Source organism: Pogona vitticeps, chromosome 2, assembly GCF_051106095.1.
Source record: "Pogona vitticeps strain Pit_001003342236 chromosome 2, PviZW2.1, whole genome shotgun sequence".
Lineage (NCBI taxonomy): Eukaryota > Metazoa > Chordata > Lepidosauria > Squamata > Agamidae > Pogona > Pogona vitticeps.
In genome coordinates, this window is record NC_135784.1 from 31,697,053 (window position 1) to 31,712,950 (window position 15,898).

Here is a 15,898-nt window from a genome sequence, read left to right on the forward strand (position 1 = left end):
CACACAAAATGGGGCATAAACCTGTTGTCTGAGCCTTTTGGGAAGCTAATTAACGGGTATGCAACCTGGGACAGAAATAGCTGTGGGCTGTTGTGTTGGCTGGCTCTCAAAAGGAGCTAAGATGGGCCAAGGGACTGGCCTTTCTTCTGGCATTCCATAGATGTGATACACAAAAGAAGCATTTCCTCTTTGGAAAGAACTAACAGCTTCGAAGACGTTCGAAAGCCACGACTCAAGATTCCTTTTGAAACACTCAGAGCTTTAAACCTTGTTGGCATAAAACCAACACAATAGCCACTGTGGTGGAGGTGATGAGTGATCATTATGGAACAAAGAAAGACTGGTATATTTCAGATATAAACTTGAGGTTCAAGTACCAAGTTGAGGTAGCCCTGAATTTTGCTGATACCCCCCCCCCCAAAAAATCCTAAAGAGACAAAAGAAATCTAAAAGAGCATCATAAAAACTTAGTGGCTAAAATTGTGTTGCTCTAAGTGACATTAGAGTAGGACCATTTAATCACTGGGGATTTGGCGGGTCAACTCCTCCATAGAGTCCATTTAGACATGGGCACGAACCCCGCAGTTCAGCAGATTGTGCCAATTCCTTTCTTGGCCAAACAGATGTCTGATGCTTCAAAGCCCTGCCTTCTTCAGTGGGCGCCCAATCAGAGGCGGTGGCCTGGCCTTCCCTGCCCCACCTGCTCCAGCCGCTGCCTTTGATTGGGCACCCATCAAAGAAGGAGAGGCTTCGAAGTGCGGAACACCAGCTAATAAACAAACCAGCACGAACTGCTGTACCAGCAGCATGTGCCCATCTTTAGTTCTGTATATTCATATGGGCCAACTTTAGTTATGATTCACATTAGTGTAGTAAGTTGGAACTAGAGTAAACCCACTAGAATTAGTGGAACCTCTGGAGGGGTAGATTCACCAAATCCCTATTGGCTTCATGGGTCTACTGTACTGCAATTTAATACACTAAGCAACAGGATTTCAGCTAGTGTGAATTGAGCAAAAGGGCAGAAATGACAATGGGGTAGGAGGAGGAATAGAATGGTATGGATAGAAAGCAAGGAGTTGAACAGATTCACGTTCAGATGGCTCTTGCCTCGTTATACAGGAGCCATCTGATTGTCTGGACCAGTGGTTCCAAACTTGGGTCCTCAGGTGTTCTTCGATTAAAACTCCCAGGGGCCTTCATCACTAGCTGTGCTGGCCAGGATTTCTGGGAGTTGGAGTCCAAGAACACCTGGAGACCCAAGGCTGGGAACCATTGGTCTAGGATGCAACAAATACAAATGTTTTTGCCCTTAATAAATAAATAAATAAATAAATAAATAAATAAATAAATAAATAAATAAATAAATAAATAAATAAATAAATAAATAAATAAATAAATAAATAAATAAAGGTAGGGGTTTTTGCACACATTGTGACAGTCTGTCAAAAAAAATTTGTCAAGAGCTTTTGCTTGCAAATGAAAGCAAAAAGACCAGCACTTACCTTGTCAGCAACAGAATTGTTGTTGTTGTTGTTGTTTAGTTGTTTAGTCCAGTGGTTCTTAACGTGGGCAATAATGCCCCCCAGGGGGCGATTTCATTTTTCAGGGGGGCGGTAGAACGAAAAGGGGCGGTGTGGGGGCGAAAGAATAGAAGGGGGCAGTAGGGGGGCGCTGGAGAAGGCAAACCTGTGAAGGCAACTGCAGCCACAGTGCTGGCAGTAGATCCGGTGCTGCTGCTGCCACCAGATGATCCAGCTCTTTCTACCTGCCACGTCTCGCCTTTCTCCTTTAGGGGAGCATTGAGTGTGGATCGGGTGGAAGGAAAATGTCTCATGGGTCCTCATCCTCACCCCGTGAAGCGCTGCCTCGCACCCGGGTGGGGAGGGAGACAAGGTAGGTAGGTAGGTAGGTAGGTAGGTAGGTAGGTAGGTAGGTAGGTAGGTAGGTAGGTAGGTAGGTAGGTAGGTAGGTAGGTAGGTAGGTAGGTAGGTAGGTAAGATATCATCACCTCAGGAGGGGGGCGATGATAACTTCCTCAATGGCTCAAGGGGGCGTTTCTTTCAAAAAGGTTAAGAACCACTGGTTTAGTCATATCCGACTCTTCATGACCCCATGGACCAGAGCACTCCAGGCCCTCCTGTCTTCCACTGCCTCCCAGAGTTGGGTCAAATTAAGCAACAGAATTAGTGCCTTCCAAAAATGAGGTGGGTGGGATGGTGACACAGAAAGCTTGCATTTTCACAAAACGGTCACAAATTTTGTCTAAGAAAACTTGGATTTTTCACACGAAATACAAGCTGCTGATGCCCCTTGAACCAAAAAACAAGGCTAGGAATCTTAGACCCTGCAAATGTTGTTGGACTACCGTTCTTCGCAGCCCTTGCCAGCATCGCCAACGGTGGGGGATGATGAGAATTGCAGTCCAGAAAAGCATGGAAGGTAATAAATTGCTCACCTCTCCCTTGACACATGGCTAAAGGAAAAGACTCAGCTCACAGAATTAGCTTCCTTGCATCATCTTGCTGAAGTTTTCCTTTACTGTTCCAAAGAAGGCATGCTTAGACTTTACCCTAAGAAGAAAATATTCCTCCTAGTCAGACTTCATCTTAAGAAGAAGGAAAACATTCCTCCTTCGAGCCGGAATCGAACCAGCGACCTAAGGATGACTAAGGTAGAACTCTACAGTCCTCCGCTCTACCAGCTGAGCTATCGAAGGGGTTGAGAAAAGAGATCTGAGTCATTCCTTTTCACTTGCAGTTTGTGGTTTGCCTAGTGTTAGCAGCTCATAACCATCTTTACTTTCCTGATCTGGTCTCCTTAGTTCATTTCCTTTTGACGTGGGTGCGATTAGGCAGCTTCCACTAGAAGCACAATTTATCTCCAAGAATCAGATATTGTCCTGTAGGTCAGCTGTACCTACTTTCTGGGTGTCTGTGTGTGTCAAGTGTGTGTCAAGAAGGAAAATATATGTTTTACAGGAAATCTTTATGGTGGTGTTCTGCCAGCTGTTGTCCAGGAAACGATGGGGAGCTACTTTTTTTGACAGCACATCCCATAATTCTGTATCCAGCAAGAGGATGAGCCATTTTGAGTGGTGAACAGACTATGGGCCTTCGAAAACTATCTCACAACCCTCTGTAAGACCTTAAGGGAGGACTCCTGGGTAAAAATGCTGATGTGTTTATTTAAATAGATGAACTGTATTTCAGCCAAAAAGGCTCTCAGAATGATATTTATGTATAATCAATAAAGCCAAGACTCTTGTGTGGAAGTTTACAACTTCAGTAGGACACACAAAAGAAAATAGAGAAGGAGGGTTTTGGATGGTGGGAAGCCTACCTAAGTCACCATTCTTAAATGATTCTTATAATGATTAGCTGGAGATTCTTCAGCAGTCTGATAAAGTGGATCTCTCAGGAAGCTTAAAGGAAAGGCACTGCTTCTCATCTTCTGCTCTGTGGAAAATGATTTAAAGGCTTCTACGTGAGCAAGAAATGAAACCACTTCTCTGAGTGTCGTCTGCCTCTACCGTATCAGAGCCCAGCTAAACCTCCGATCTTCAGGGATCTCAAACACCCTTGTTGGACTTACTGCCTTCTTCCAGCACTCCTTCGTTCCCCCAGGTCTCTGTCAGCACAGGAAGAGGTATGTCTATATCAAACTGAATACTTAAGAGCCTGTGTCTGCTGAGTTAGTCTGAGGCCTCCCATGTACTTCTGCCATATTGGGAGTAAGTCCCCCACATGTGCTTCAGGACAGAATCATGGTGCATTCTAGGAAAAAGTGAGCTCTCACGTCTGCCTATTGTTGCTGGTGCAACAATTCTGGTGCAATTAAACTTCACATCCAGTTTCTTGGATCCAACCCTGTATCCTGCTGGACAGCTCAATTGCTGGTCCGAACTTCCCGGGTAAGCCACAAGACTGCTTCCCGATCATTTTTTTCTTTGCTTTGGACTCTGGTAATCTCCTGTCTGCTCAGAATTGGCAAAACCATGGAGATCTAGGTTTAAAAGGTAAAGGTTCCCCTTGACAATTTGTCTAGTCGTGTCCGACTCTAGGCGGCGGTGCTCATCTCCATTTCCAACTCACAGAGCTAGTGTTTGTCTGCAGACAATCCTCCGTGGTCACGTGGCCAGCGTGACTAGACACGGAACGCGGTTCCCACCTTCCCACCAAGGTGGTACCTATTTATCTATTCGTATTTTTGCATTTTGCATGCTTTCGAACTGCTAGGTTGGTGGGAGCTGGGACAAGCGACGGGAGCTCACTCCGTTGTGTGGATTCGATCTTATGACTGCAGATCTTACAACCTTGCAGCACAGAGGCTTCAGCAGTTTAACCCACAGCGTCACCACGTCCAGATCTAGGGAGGTCTTAATCACAACGAATATGCTGCTCAAGCAAACAGCCAGTTTAGACTACGTCACATTCCTTTTCCTGGGTTATCAAAAGCTTCCTCATACCAGCCATATTTTGAACTGGTCCTCCCCCTCCCCCGCAGCTGCATCTAATCTATTTTATCCACAATAAAGACACTATTGTCCCTACTGCTGGAATCTGTTTTCACTTGGTTTTTGTCCTGATTATATAACCTTGGTTTTGTGTGGGCTCTACTGTTTCTTTGGAGACGGTCCACGTTGCCATGTTGCCTATTTGTTAAAATAGTTTTCCTCTTCTTTGTTTTTCACCCTCATCCAGGAAGATTCAAACAACAAGAATTTATTTATTTATTTATTTATCCCACCTTTCTCATTAAAGAGAGCCCAAGGCAGCTTACATCATTAAAAGGCAGTATTTAAAGCTAACAACAGCACTGGGTACGCACATACTAAATAGGATCGAATGAATACTATACTAAAACAAAACAAAACAAGCCTATATGACAATACAGTAGTTCCACATACTCCTTCACCTTATTCATGGGAAGATTCTATGGTAATGAACTGCTGCCAAGGTAAGAATCCCCAACCTTTTCAAAATGAAGAGGTGATTACAACCCTCCGGGAAACAACATTGTAAAATGTCAGCTTACCTCATAGCTGTAACATGTCGGGAGAACTGAAATGCTTGGATAAGAGAGCTAATAAAATTCTCTTCAAAACAGAAGGAGTGATCACTTGAGTTAATCCAGAATCTTGAGTTAATTAACTTGAGTTAATCCAGCAACTTGCCCAAGGACATAGTAATTTACGTGAGGGTGGACATCTTCCATTAGTAATGGGAGGTAGAGTATGCCCCTGAACTCAATGGGGACTGTGCTTTTTCTTCACCCATGTAACACAGATCTTTTGCGCTATGGAAACAACAACCCTCCCATGCAATTTAAGTTCAAAACAAGGCATGCGAAAAGTGTATTTCAATCTCAAACCATGGCACATGGTCCCTTGTAGAGTTTTCTTACTCCTTCAGGATTCGGAAACATAGGAGCAAGTATAGCCAAAATGGGGCCAAGGCAAGTCCACAGGCTACCTCTAGGACGTCACTGCTCTCCATCAGCCTCCAGCACAGTGGTTCTTATTCTTTGGACTTCTAGATGTATCTAGGTGTTCATCTCCCGAAGCCCCAGCCAACAAAGCTAATGGCAAAGGATTCTGGGAGTTGAAGTCCCAAATATCTGGAATACCAAAGTTTAAGATTCATTGCTCTGGCTCAGTGATTCCTAACCTTGGATTCCTAACCTTGGACCACAACTCCCAGAAATCCTGACCAGCACCCAAGGTTGGAAACCACTGCTCTAGCTCATGATAGTCTCCAAATAAATGGTTGCATAAACTCTCTGACCTCATTAATGTGAAGATTCTATAGTAATGAACTACTTCTAAGGTAAGGATCTCCATCCTTTTTTGAACTGACGAGGTGGGAAATTACTTTTCTGTCTCACCTTTCTACTATTAAGTGGGGCTCAGGAACTACATTGCTTCCAGGCAGAGCTTGGAAAAGTTATCTGGAAAAGTCTGGCTGGTCATTCTGAGAGTATTTATCCCAAAAATCAAATCAAATCAAATAAAACCAAGTTCTGCTCCCCGTCCCCCAAAATTCAAGCATTTGTGAAGGACGGATAGTATTTGATTTCCCAAATGTTTAAAACTTTTTTTTATCTTCCGCTTATTTAAATTGAGTGATTTCCAAGGCAGGAGCAACATTTCAACCACAAAATTGAGCCCTGTGAGCATTTGGCACTGAGAAAATTGACACAACAGACGTGTCACGTATAAATGACACTCTTAGACATATTCTTTTTCATCTCAAAAAAAGCGGGATGAAAAATTCCTACACCAGCCAAGTCTTTCAGCACTTGCTGATTAAGAGAATTAAGAGAAACAGGAGAAAACAAAGCCTTTAGGACACCATAGAGGCTGTTCAGAGGACTCTGTGATGACAATGTGCTTATTCTGAGCAAAGTGCTTAATTACTCCAGCTAATTCACTGGAAAAAGGCAATTTTCTAGGATTACACAAACTTGAATTGAGATACTGTCTGTTTCCTCTGATGAGTCCAAAAGAAAATAATTGAGCAAGTTTTTATGCAGAAAACAACATCGCTTTGTCTCTGGATTGTTCTGCTCATTCTTTGGACAAATAAGGATGTGTTAAAGCATAATCGTCCTATCAAACGAGCTATGTGATTTGAAAAGGGACAGTGTTTGTTTTTGTTTTCAGCTCATCATCACCGTCATTGTTTCACAAGCATGGTGAGTTGGTCTGTTGCAGAGAAGGAAATAAAGACTCTTGTGACACCTTGAAAACTAGCAAGTTTTATTGCTTTATTGAATTAATTGTGTTTTAACAGCATAAATCCAATTGCTAGTCCCCATTGGAGTACAACTCTTCAGTTAACAAAATGTACTCTTGAGAGTCCCCTGGACTGCAAGGAGAACAAACTTATCCATTTTGAAGGAAATCAACCCTGAGTGCTCACTGGAAGGACAGATCCTGAAGCTGAGGTTCCAATACTTTGGCCATCTCATGAGAAGAGAAGACTCCCTGGAAAAGACCCTGATGATGGGAAAGTGTGAAGGCAAGAGGAGAAGGGGACGACCGAGGATGAGATGGATGGACAGTGTCATTGAAGCTACCAAGATAAATTTGACCAAACTCTGGGAGGCAGTGGAAGACAGGAGGGACTTTGGTCTTTGCTCTCAGTCTAGAGAGATTAAAGAGCTTTCCATCTGATGTAGTCCAAAGATAGACACCTCCTGTTGCAGTTCCAAAGGTGTGCTTCAGCATGACAGCAAAAAAGATCCCCAAAAGGGTCGGCGCAAGGACACAGCCCTGTTTAACTCCGCTTCAGATGTAAAAGGGATCTGATGTTGAGCCATCAAAAACTACGGTGCCTTTCATTCCCTCATGAGTCCAAGTGAATATTCAATCTTGGGAAGTATTTTAAAAAGGCCATCCCTGCTAACCAAATCAAAGGCCTTTGTGAGATCTATGAAGGCCACAAAGAGTGGCTGTCGTTATTCCCTACATTTATCCTGCAACTGTCTGAGGGAAAATACCATGTCAATGGTGGATCTATTAGCTCGAAATCCACACTGTGATTCTGGATAGACTCTGTCTGCAAGCACCTGGAATCTCTTCAGCACAACACGGGCCAGCAGCTTCCCACAATGCTGAGAAGAGAGATGCCACAGTAGTTATTGCAGTTGGCCCTGTCTCCTTTGTTCTTATACAATGTGACGATGTTTGCATCCTTCATGTCCTGTAGTACTCCACCTTCCGTCCAGCAAAGACAAAAGACTTCATGCAGCTCGGTGGTGATGATCTCTTTACAGCACGTCAGCACTTCAACAGGGATGTTATCCTTCCCAGGTGCCTTGCCAGAGGCGAGGGAATGCAAGACCACTTTTATTTTTGCTAAAGTTGATTCACTGTCCAGCTCTTCCAAGACAGACAGGCACTCAATGTTATTTAATGCTTCTTTGGTTACTACATTCTCTCTGGAATATAGTAGTGTTCCATCTGCTGTGTTCGCTCCTGGATGATCACTCCTGTAGCAGACTTCAAGGGAGCAGATTTCTTCTGTATTGGACCTAAAGCCTGCTTGATACCGTCATACATTCCCTTGATGTTACCTGAGTCCGCTGCCATCTGTATCTGAGAGCAGAGCTGAAGCCAATAATCATTGGAACATCTCCTGGCAGCCTGTTGGACTTGGTTACGAACAACTCGAAGAGCCTGCAAGTTGTACTCACTAGGACAGGCTTTGTATGCTGCTAGAGCTCTCCTCTTTTCCTCCATGGTTGGCATCAACTCCTCCGAATGGGCTTCGAACCAGTCTGCTGTTTTTTGGTCTTCTTGCCAAATGTGGACAAGGCAGTATTATAAACAGTGTTCTTGAAATGGTCTCTTCATTCAGGTGCATTTGCATCAGCTGGGCCTGGAAGGATTTCCTCAAGGGCTTGGCCAAATTCCCCCACTTTTATTTGATTGCGAGTCTTGTTGATGTCAATATGTGGTCTTCCTTCCTTTTCATGTGATACAATCTCTTTGTTTACTCTACTACACACCAGGGAGTGATCAGTATCGTAATCAGCACTCTGGTAACTGTGTGTGATCGTACTATTAGGAACACTAGAACGTCTAGTGAGGATCAAATCGAGCTGATGCCAATGACATCAGTTTTTGCATGATGTACTGCATATAGGTCAAATAAGCCGGGGGACAATATACAGCCTTGTTGTACTCCTTTTCCAATTTTGAACCAATCAGTTGTTCCATATCCAGTTCTAACTGTTGCTTCCTGTCCCACATACTGTATAGGTTTCTCAGGAGATAGACAAGGTGGTCAGGCACTCCCATTTCTTTAAGGATTTGCCATAGTTTGCTGTGGTTCACACAGTCAAAGGCTTTTGCATAGTCAATGAAGCAGAAGTAGATGTTTTTCTGGAACTCTCTGGCTTTCTCCATAATCCAGCGCAAGTTAGCAATTTGGTCTCGAGTTCCTCTGCCCCTTTGAAATCCAGCTTGTACTTCTGAGAGTTCTCGGTCCACATACTGCTGAAGCCTTGGAGGATTTTGAGCATAACCTTGCTAGCGTGTGAAATGAGTGCAATTGTATGGTAGTTGGAGCATTCTTTGGCACTGCCCTTCTTTGGGATTGGGATGTAGACTGATCTTTTCCAGTCCTCTGGCCACTGTTGAGTTTTCCAAACTTGCTGGCATATTAAATGTAGCACCCTAACAGTGTCATCTTTTAAGATTTTAAATAGTTCAATTGGAATGCCATCACCTCCACTGGCCTTGTTGTTAGCCAGGCTTTCTAAGGCCCACTTGACTTCACTCTCCAGGATGTCTGGCTCAAGGTCAGCAACCACACTATCTGGGTTGTCCAGGACATCCAGATCTTTCTGGTATAATTCCTCTGTGTATTCTTGCCACCTCTTCTTGATGTCTTCTGCTTCTGTGAGGTCCCTACCATTTTTGTCCTTTATCATGTTCATCTTTGCACAAAATGTTCCTTTAATATCTCCAATTTTCCTGAAGAGATCTCTGGTTTTTCCTTTTCTGTCATTTTCCTCTATTTGCAGTGTTCATTTAAGAAGGCCCTCTTGTCTCTCCTTGCTATTCTTTGGAAGTCTGCATTTCTGTAACTTTCCCTCTTTCCCTTGCATTTTGTTTCACTTCTTTTCTCTGCTATTTGTAAGGCCTCGTTGGACAGCCACTTTGCTTTCTTGTATTTCCTTTTCTTTGGGATGTTTTTGTTGCTGCCTCCTGTACAATGTTATAAGCCTCTATCTAATGTTCTTCAGGCACTCTGTCCACCAAATCGAGTTCCTTAAATTTCTTCTTCGCTTCCACTGTGTTTTCATAAGGGATTTGATTTAGATTATACCTGAGTTTTCCCTATCTTCAGTTTAAGCTTGAATTTTGCTATGAGAAGCTGATGATCAGAACCACAATCAGCTCCAGGTCTTGTTTTTGCTGACTGTATACAGCTTCTCCATCTTTGGCTGCAGAGAATATAATCAATATGGTTATATCCACTCTATATCCACACTACTAACTCCTAAATCCCTTCTTTACCTTTGAATTTCAAGCCTGTCTTTGATACCAGTTCTGGCATGCTCTTATTTGATCTAGTCCTTAATCTATTGATGTTCATTTCCAGCTCTCAATAACTTTCTTCCTATTGAGGTGTGAATTTTCCCCACTGGTTTATCAAAGTTTCCTCACAGGCTATCTACATATCAGAGACCCATTTATAGAACTTCTGCCAGCCTGGCTTCAGTCAAGTACTCGCCTTTGATATGCAGGTGGCTTTGATCTCCACTCTCCCAGGAGAATCCCTTCTGACTAAAATACATCTTGATACAGGAAATTAGAAATCAAATCATGAAATCACTGTTTCTTTACACCCCCGCTATTAAGGGACTCACTTTTAGTTACTTCGAAATGGAGCACCTTCTTTAGAAATTTGGGGTGACCAGTCCATTCTTCTGAGTATTACAATAAAAAAACATAACCTAGTGTTTTCAGCATATATTGTTTGCTATACTTATTATTATTATTTAAAATTTTTCTTTCCTGCCTTTCTGTTTCAGAAGGGGCCAAGGTGGTTTACATCACTCAAAGGCAATATCTAAAACAAAAATCAATAGGTATACAAATACTAAAAAAAAATCAAAGAAATACCACAGTGAAAGATGGTAGTACTTTTTTATATCATCAGCCAAGACTCTCTTTTTTGCAATATTGATTGCAAAACTCACAGATGTGTGAAAAAACTGAGGAGAGTCTGTAGAAGCCTAATAGACAATAGATGAACTACTCAATCTGTAGCCAAGGGAAATTAGCTGCAGTTCATATGACAAGTTTAACAGAAGAGATTTATGTCCCAGGGTTATTAAAAGCCACTGAACACTGGGCCCAGCTGCAACTCTGAAGAGATCAGTGCTGAGATGTATCCAACCCATATAGTAATTAAACAATGAAATCATTGTTTAATAGCCTTGATCCATATTTTCATATTTCTAGTTCATCCTCTGTTTGGAGATCTTGCAGGAGAAATAAACAGACCAAAGAACTTTCAGAAATACTTACAATATACAACAGGGCGCCCTTATCTGCGGGATCAGTATTCACTGATTCACTCATCCACGGTCTGAAAATATTAAACATATTAAAAGAAAAATCCCATAACTGAACAAAAAGCGTGCTGTTTATATACCGCCCCATAGCACTTCAAGCACTCTCCGGGCGGTTTACAATTTCATTATGCAGGCTACACATTGCCCCCCCCCCAGCAAGCTGGGTACTCATTTTACTGACCTCGGAAGGATAGAAGGCTGAGTCAACCTTGAGCCAGTTACCGGGGATTTGAACCCCAGGTCGTGAGCACAGTTTTGGCTGCAGTACAGCAGTTTAACCACAACCATTAGAGGCAGCAAGAGACCATGTGTGACTTTCCACCCAGTGTTCCCGGTTTGTTTTCCCCAGACCATGTTCACTCTCTGGATACGTTTCGTCTTTCTTCTGCTGCCACCACGGTGAATATCCCTCACCCACACTGCACCGTATATGCATCAAACACGTGCTGCCAATATAACTTGTTTATTTATCTTTTGGGATTTAAATCACAGATGTTCTTTTATCATTCTGTAGGATCACTCATTAAAACTTCTTGTATTTGATTGCACATTTGTTTACTCAGGTGTTGTATTTACTTATTCACATTAATCAACTCATTAATAATCTCTGACTATCTCTTTATCTTGACGATTCAATTTATCTCCTTCACAACTCTCCTTCTCATTCTCTCTCCACTCTCCAACTCTTCTATTCTGCTCTCTAACTCTCCATCAACTCCTCTCTTTCTTTTTCTCTGTCTCCCTCTCTCTGTCTCATTGACTCCGCCCCTCCTGTATTCTCATAGGCTCCTGCCCTTGAGCTTCAGCTATGATAGACAAGAGTGACTTGGGCATTCCGCCACACCATGTTATGTATGTTTATTGTTTAGTCGTTAAGTCGTGTCTGACTCTTCGTGACCCGAAGGACTAGAACACTCCAGGCCCTCCTGCCTCCCGGAGTTGTGTCAAATTCATCTTGGTCGCTTCGGTGACACTGTCCAGCCATCTCGTCCTGTGTCGTCCCCTTCTCCTCTTGCCTTCACACTTTCCCAACATCAGGGTCTGTTCCAGGGAGTCCTCTCTTCTCGTGAGATGGCCAAAGTATTGGAGCCTCAGCTTCAGGATCTCTCCTTCCAGTGAGCACTCAGGCTTGATTTCTTTCAGAACGGATAGGTTTGTTCTCCTTGCAGTCCAGGGGACTCTCAAGAGTCTCCTCCAGCACCACAATTCAAAAGCATCCATTCTTCGGCGGTCAGCCTTCTTTAAGGTCCAGCTCTCATTTCCATACTTCGCTACTGGAAAAACCATAGCTTTGACTACGCGGACCTTTGTCGGCAAGGTGATGTCTCTGCTTTTTAAGATGCTGTCTAGGTTTGTCATCACTTTCCTCCCAAGAAGTAGGCGTCTTTTAATTTCTGTTATTTATGGCATTCACTGTTATAATAGTGTTTGCTATAATCCACCTTTTTCAGCATCCACAAGGGGGGGATTGGAATTGGTCTCTTCCACAGATATTTAGGTTGTGCTATAATTTCCAAGATGCCTGTGCTATCACAGCCAACAAGTGTTTTTATGAGTGGCTCATGTTGATAAGGCAAAACTCACTCTTTGCACTTTTAGCATTTCAAATTCCCGCGTCTTACCAGTTTGGAGTCCCCACCTGTACCTGGTGGTAAGGGTGTGTGTATGTTTGCTTGCAATTCAGGATGATATGTCCTGTAGCTGATGGATGACAGTCTGTAATAAATGTGTGAGTTTTTGAGATGCCACACATGTCTTTGCTGTTTTTTGCTGCAATGGAGGAACACAGCTACCCCTCTGGAAAAAATCTAGTCCTATCCATATTAATCTTGGAGTCTATGCAATCTGAAGAGAAAAATATGTGACACCTTTATTAGGCCACAGACAGAATGCTCCTGTCTTGATTCTGCAGCCTTCATTTTGTATCCCACCTTTAACAAAAGAGCCATAGATATCCAGCCATGATTTTTGGAGCTTTTGCGCAACCTGATGAAGACTCATCCAGGACTGAAAGCTAGCATTCATTCACAATTTTTATCAGTGGTCTAATAAAAATATAGCCCACCCTTATCTTCGTGTCGGATACAGGGACTATGTGGCATACATTTATCTTTTTCCTTTTCTATAGCAACAATAGGGTCATTTCTTGTCCTACCTTTGCCTTGGCAGTGACTTTTAAGTTCTGCAAAGATGTTTTGTTTCAATATAAACTGCTTTGGAAGGAAGTCTGAGAAGGGTGTGCCAATATTTGAACTGCTTAAATAGACAGTATTACTGTCGCAGCTGAGAAGGACAAACAGCAATACATCCCTGGTTGAGGAGAGCAAATGAAAGAAAAATAAAAATAAAAAAGAGTTCCACTCTACTCTCCAGCAACTAAGCAGACAGTTCCATCACAAATTATAAAAGATTAGCCAATCCCATGAGCAAATCTTGCTGGCCACACCAGGAACTGTGTCTCTGTCGTCCTCTCTGAAAGAAGTAGCACCAGATTAGCTGTGTATGGAGAAGACGGAGAGTAATATTTAATTATTAACAAATGATATATTTGGCATTTTTAAAAATATCAGTCCTTGGGGAAGGATCATCCACTCTGGAAGACATTAACTGTTTAAAAATAATTGAATTTATCATGCCTCTGTACAGCTGGAAGGGACCCATAAGGTCATCAACTCCAACTCCCTGTTAAGCAAGAAATCCACAGGTAAAGAGTCCAAATTATGCACTTAAAAAAAACTTTTTTGTGCTTTTTTCTTACCTGTTATCCAGATGCCAGCATTTGTTTTAATCCAACATTGACAATGAGGGTACACTATAGTCTAAGCCAGTGGTTCTTAACCTTGGGTTGCTCAGGTGTTGTTGGACTGCAACTCCCAGAAGCCTTCACCACCAGCTATGCTGCAGGGTCAGAAGACTAGCAGTCGTAAGACTGAATCCACACTACAGAGTGAGCTCCCGTCGCTTTGTCCCAGCTCCTTGCCAACCAGCAGTTCGAAAGCATGTAAATGTGAGTAGATAAATAGGTACCATCTCAGTGGGAAGGTAAAACGGCGTTCCCTAGTCAAGCTGGCCATGTGACAACGGAAACTGTCTTTGAACAAGCGCTGGCTCTACGGCTTGAAAAACGGGATGAGCACCGCCCCTTAGAGTCGGACATGACTGGACTAAAAATGTCAAGGGGAACCTTTACCTTTACCTTTACTAACAAATCACAAAACAAAGAAAACAAATTTGCTAAATGAGGAGGTGAAAAAAATAAGTCTTTTCCTGTATAAAGGAGTAGTCTTTTCCCTCTTACAGGTCTTTCACTGCTAAATACAAAGCCAAATGGTTTTTCCCCTGTTTTTTCCCCAATTGTTGTGTTCTTAATTGTTTTTAATCTCTTATTATGTCTTTTACAGTTGTTAGCGTCTTAAGTGCAGTTTTTGTGATAGAAATGGGGGATACAGTGTTAGTTAATAATTAGTTAACACATCTATTTAATCATCAAAGGATTTACCCAGTGTTGTGCATTTTGTTTCCACTGGCATTAGAAGTGCTTTTCAGAAATATGAGCCAGAAATTTAGTCTGGTCTTCTTTCTAAGGTCTTGCTTTGAAAACAGCAGATGTCAAAGAGTTATCTTCATTTGCCTACTTAACAAGGAGCAAACAAAACAACGCATGCCGTATGTATCAGCATGCCTTGTATGTATCTATGAAGATTCTCAGTCAACCAGGTGAGGTTATCTGGAAGTCGAGTCGTGGCAACTGGACTTCTTTCTTATTAGGTTGAAAGGTTTAGCTACTCATTCAAGTAGCTTCTTCCGTCTGAGGACAGTTGATAGGAGATCCCTCACATATTCCTCCATGTTAGTTTCACTTCCCCCTGGTCTGAATAGTCTTGTGCCTATTCAGTGAAACCAAGTGGAGCAATATATGAGGGATCTCCTATCAACTCTCCTCAGACTGAAGAAGCTACTTGGATGAGTAGCAAAACCTTTCAACCTAATAAGAAAGAAGTCCAGTTGCCAGGACTCAACTTCTAGACCATGCCTTGTATGGGTTGTGCGGCATTTTCTGAGCCCAGTAAAAATCCCAGTGAATTGTTGTGTTAGAGGTTGTGGTTACAGTGAAGATTTGGGCTAGAGTTCACCAATGTCTTTTTAAAAAATTACTATGACAAAAGAAAAATATAAATACTGTATAAAGTGCCAATAAAATGAAAAATACAATCATTTAAAACTCAAAATATATACTACAACAAACATCATACCTTTCCAAGGTTAGAAATCTGAATTCACAATGAATATGGCCAGTCTACGGACAGCCAGCACACTTCACTTCTATTTCCCTGCATTTGTTGAAAAACATCATGGGACTTTTTAATATTTAATATTTTAAAAAATATCATTTTTGTCTGTTTATCTCTCTGTCTGTTCAACAACATTGCACACTGGCTGAGATACAAAACACCTCTGCTAACAAAAAATCATAGATTTACGGGAAGAGGTATTGATTGTGTGATTTATTTATTTATTTGGTTCATTAAAAACACAATACTCTACAATGGCAAGTGGCTGGAATGTAGAGACACTTGACAATTGCCCACATTGTAGACCAAATTCTTTGTAGATTCCTTCACAAAACCTCATCCTAGGGGACTGGTTTACCATGAAACATTGCGAAAGAGTTGAGAAATAATAGGCATCCTTCCCAATTAAAATAACCACAATACAGGCAGGAGAAGCGTCATTTCATTCATGTTACAAGAGGGCAAGACTCACTAAGCAGGAATTCTTCCAAGACTCCAAAGCTGCAACCATT

At 42.2% G+C, this 15,898-nt stretch overlaps 1 long non-coding RNA gene and 1 other non-coding gene across 2 annotated transcripts; both read right to left on the reverse strand.

The window, feature by feature from the left end:
* Positions 1-2,631: 2,631 nt before the first annotated feature.
* TRNAY-GUA (transfer RNA tyrosine (anticodon GUA)) lies at positions 2,632-2,719 on the reverse strand. The gene is given in 2 exon segments: positions 2,632-2,667; positions 2,683-2,719. It is a non-coding gene; the product is annotated as a tRNA-Tyr (tRNA).
* A 2,987-nt stretch (positions 2,720-5,706) lies between these two features.
* Positions 5,707-13,913, reverse strand: LOC140704317 (uncharacterized). The gene is made up of 2 exons (XR_012083436.2): positions 11,048-13,913; positions 5,707-9,957 (listed from the first exon to the last, which is right to left on the reverse strand). It is a non-coding gene; the product is annotated as an uncharacterized LOC140704317 (long non-coding RNA).
* Between the last annotated feature and the right edge of the window lie 1,985 nt (positions 13,914-15,898).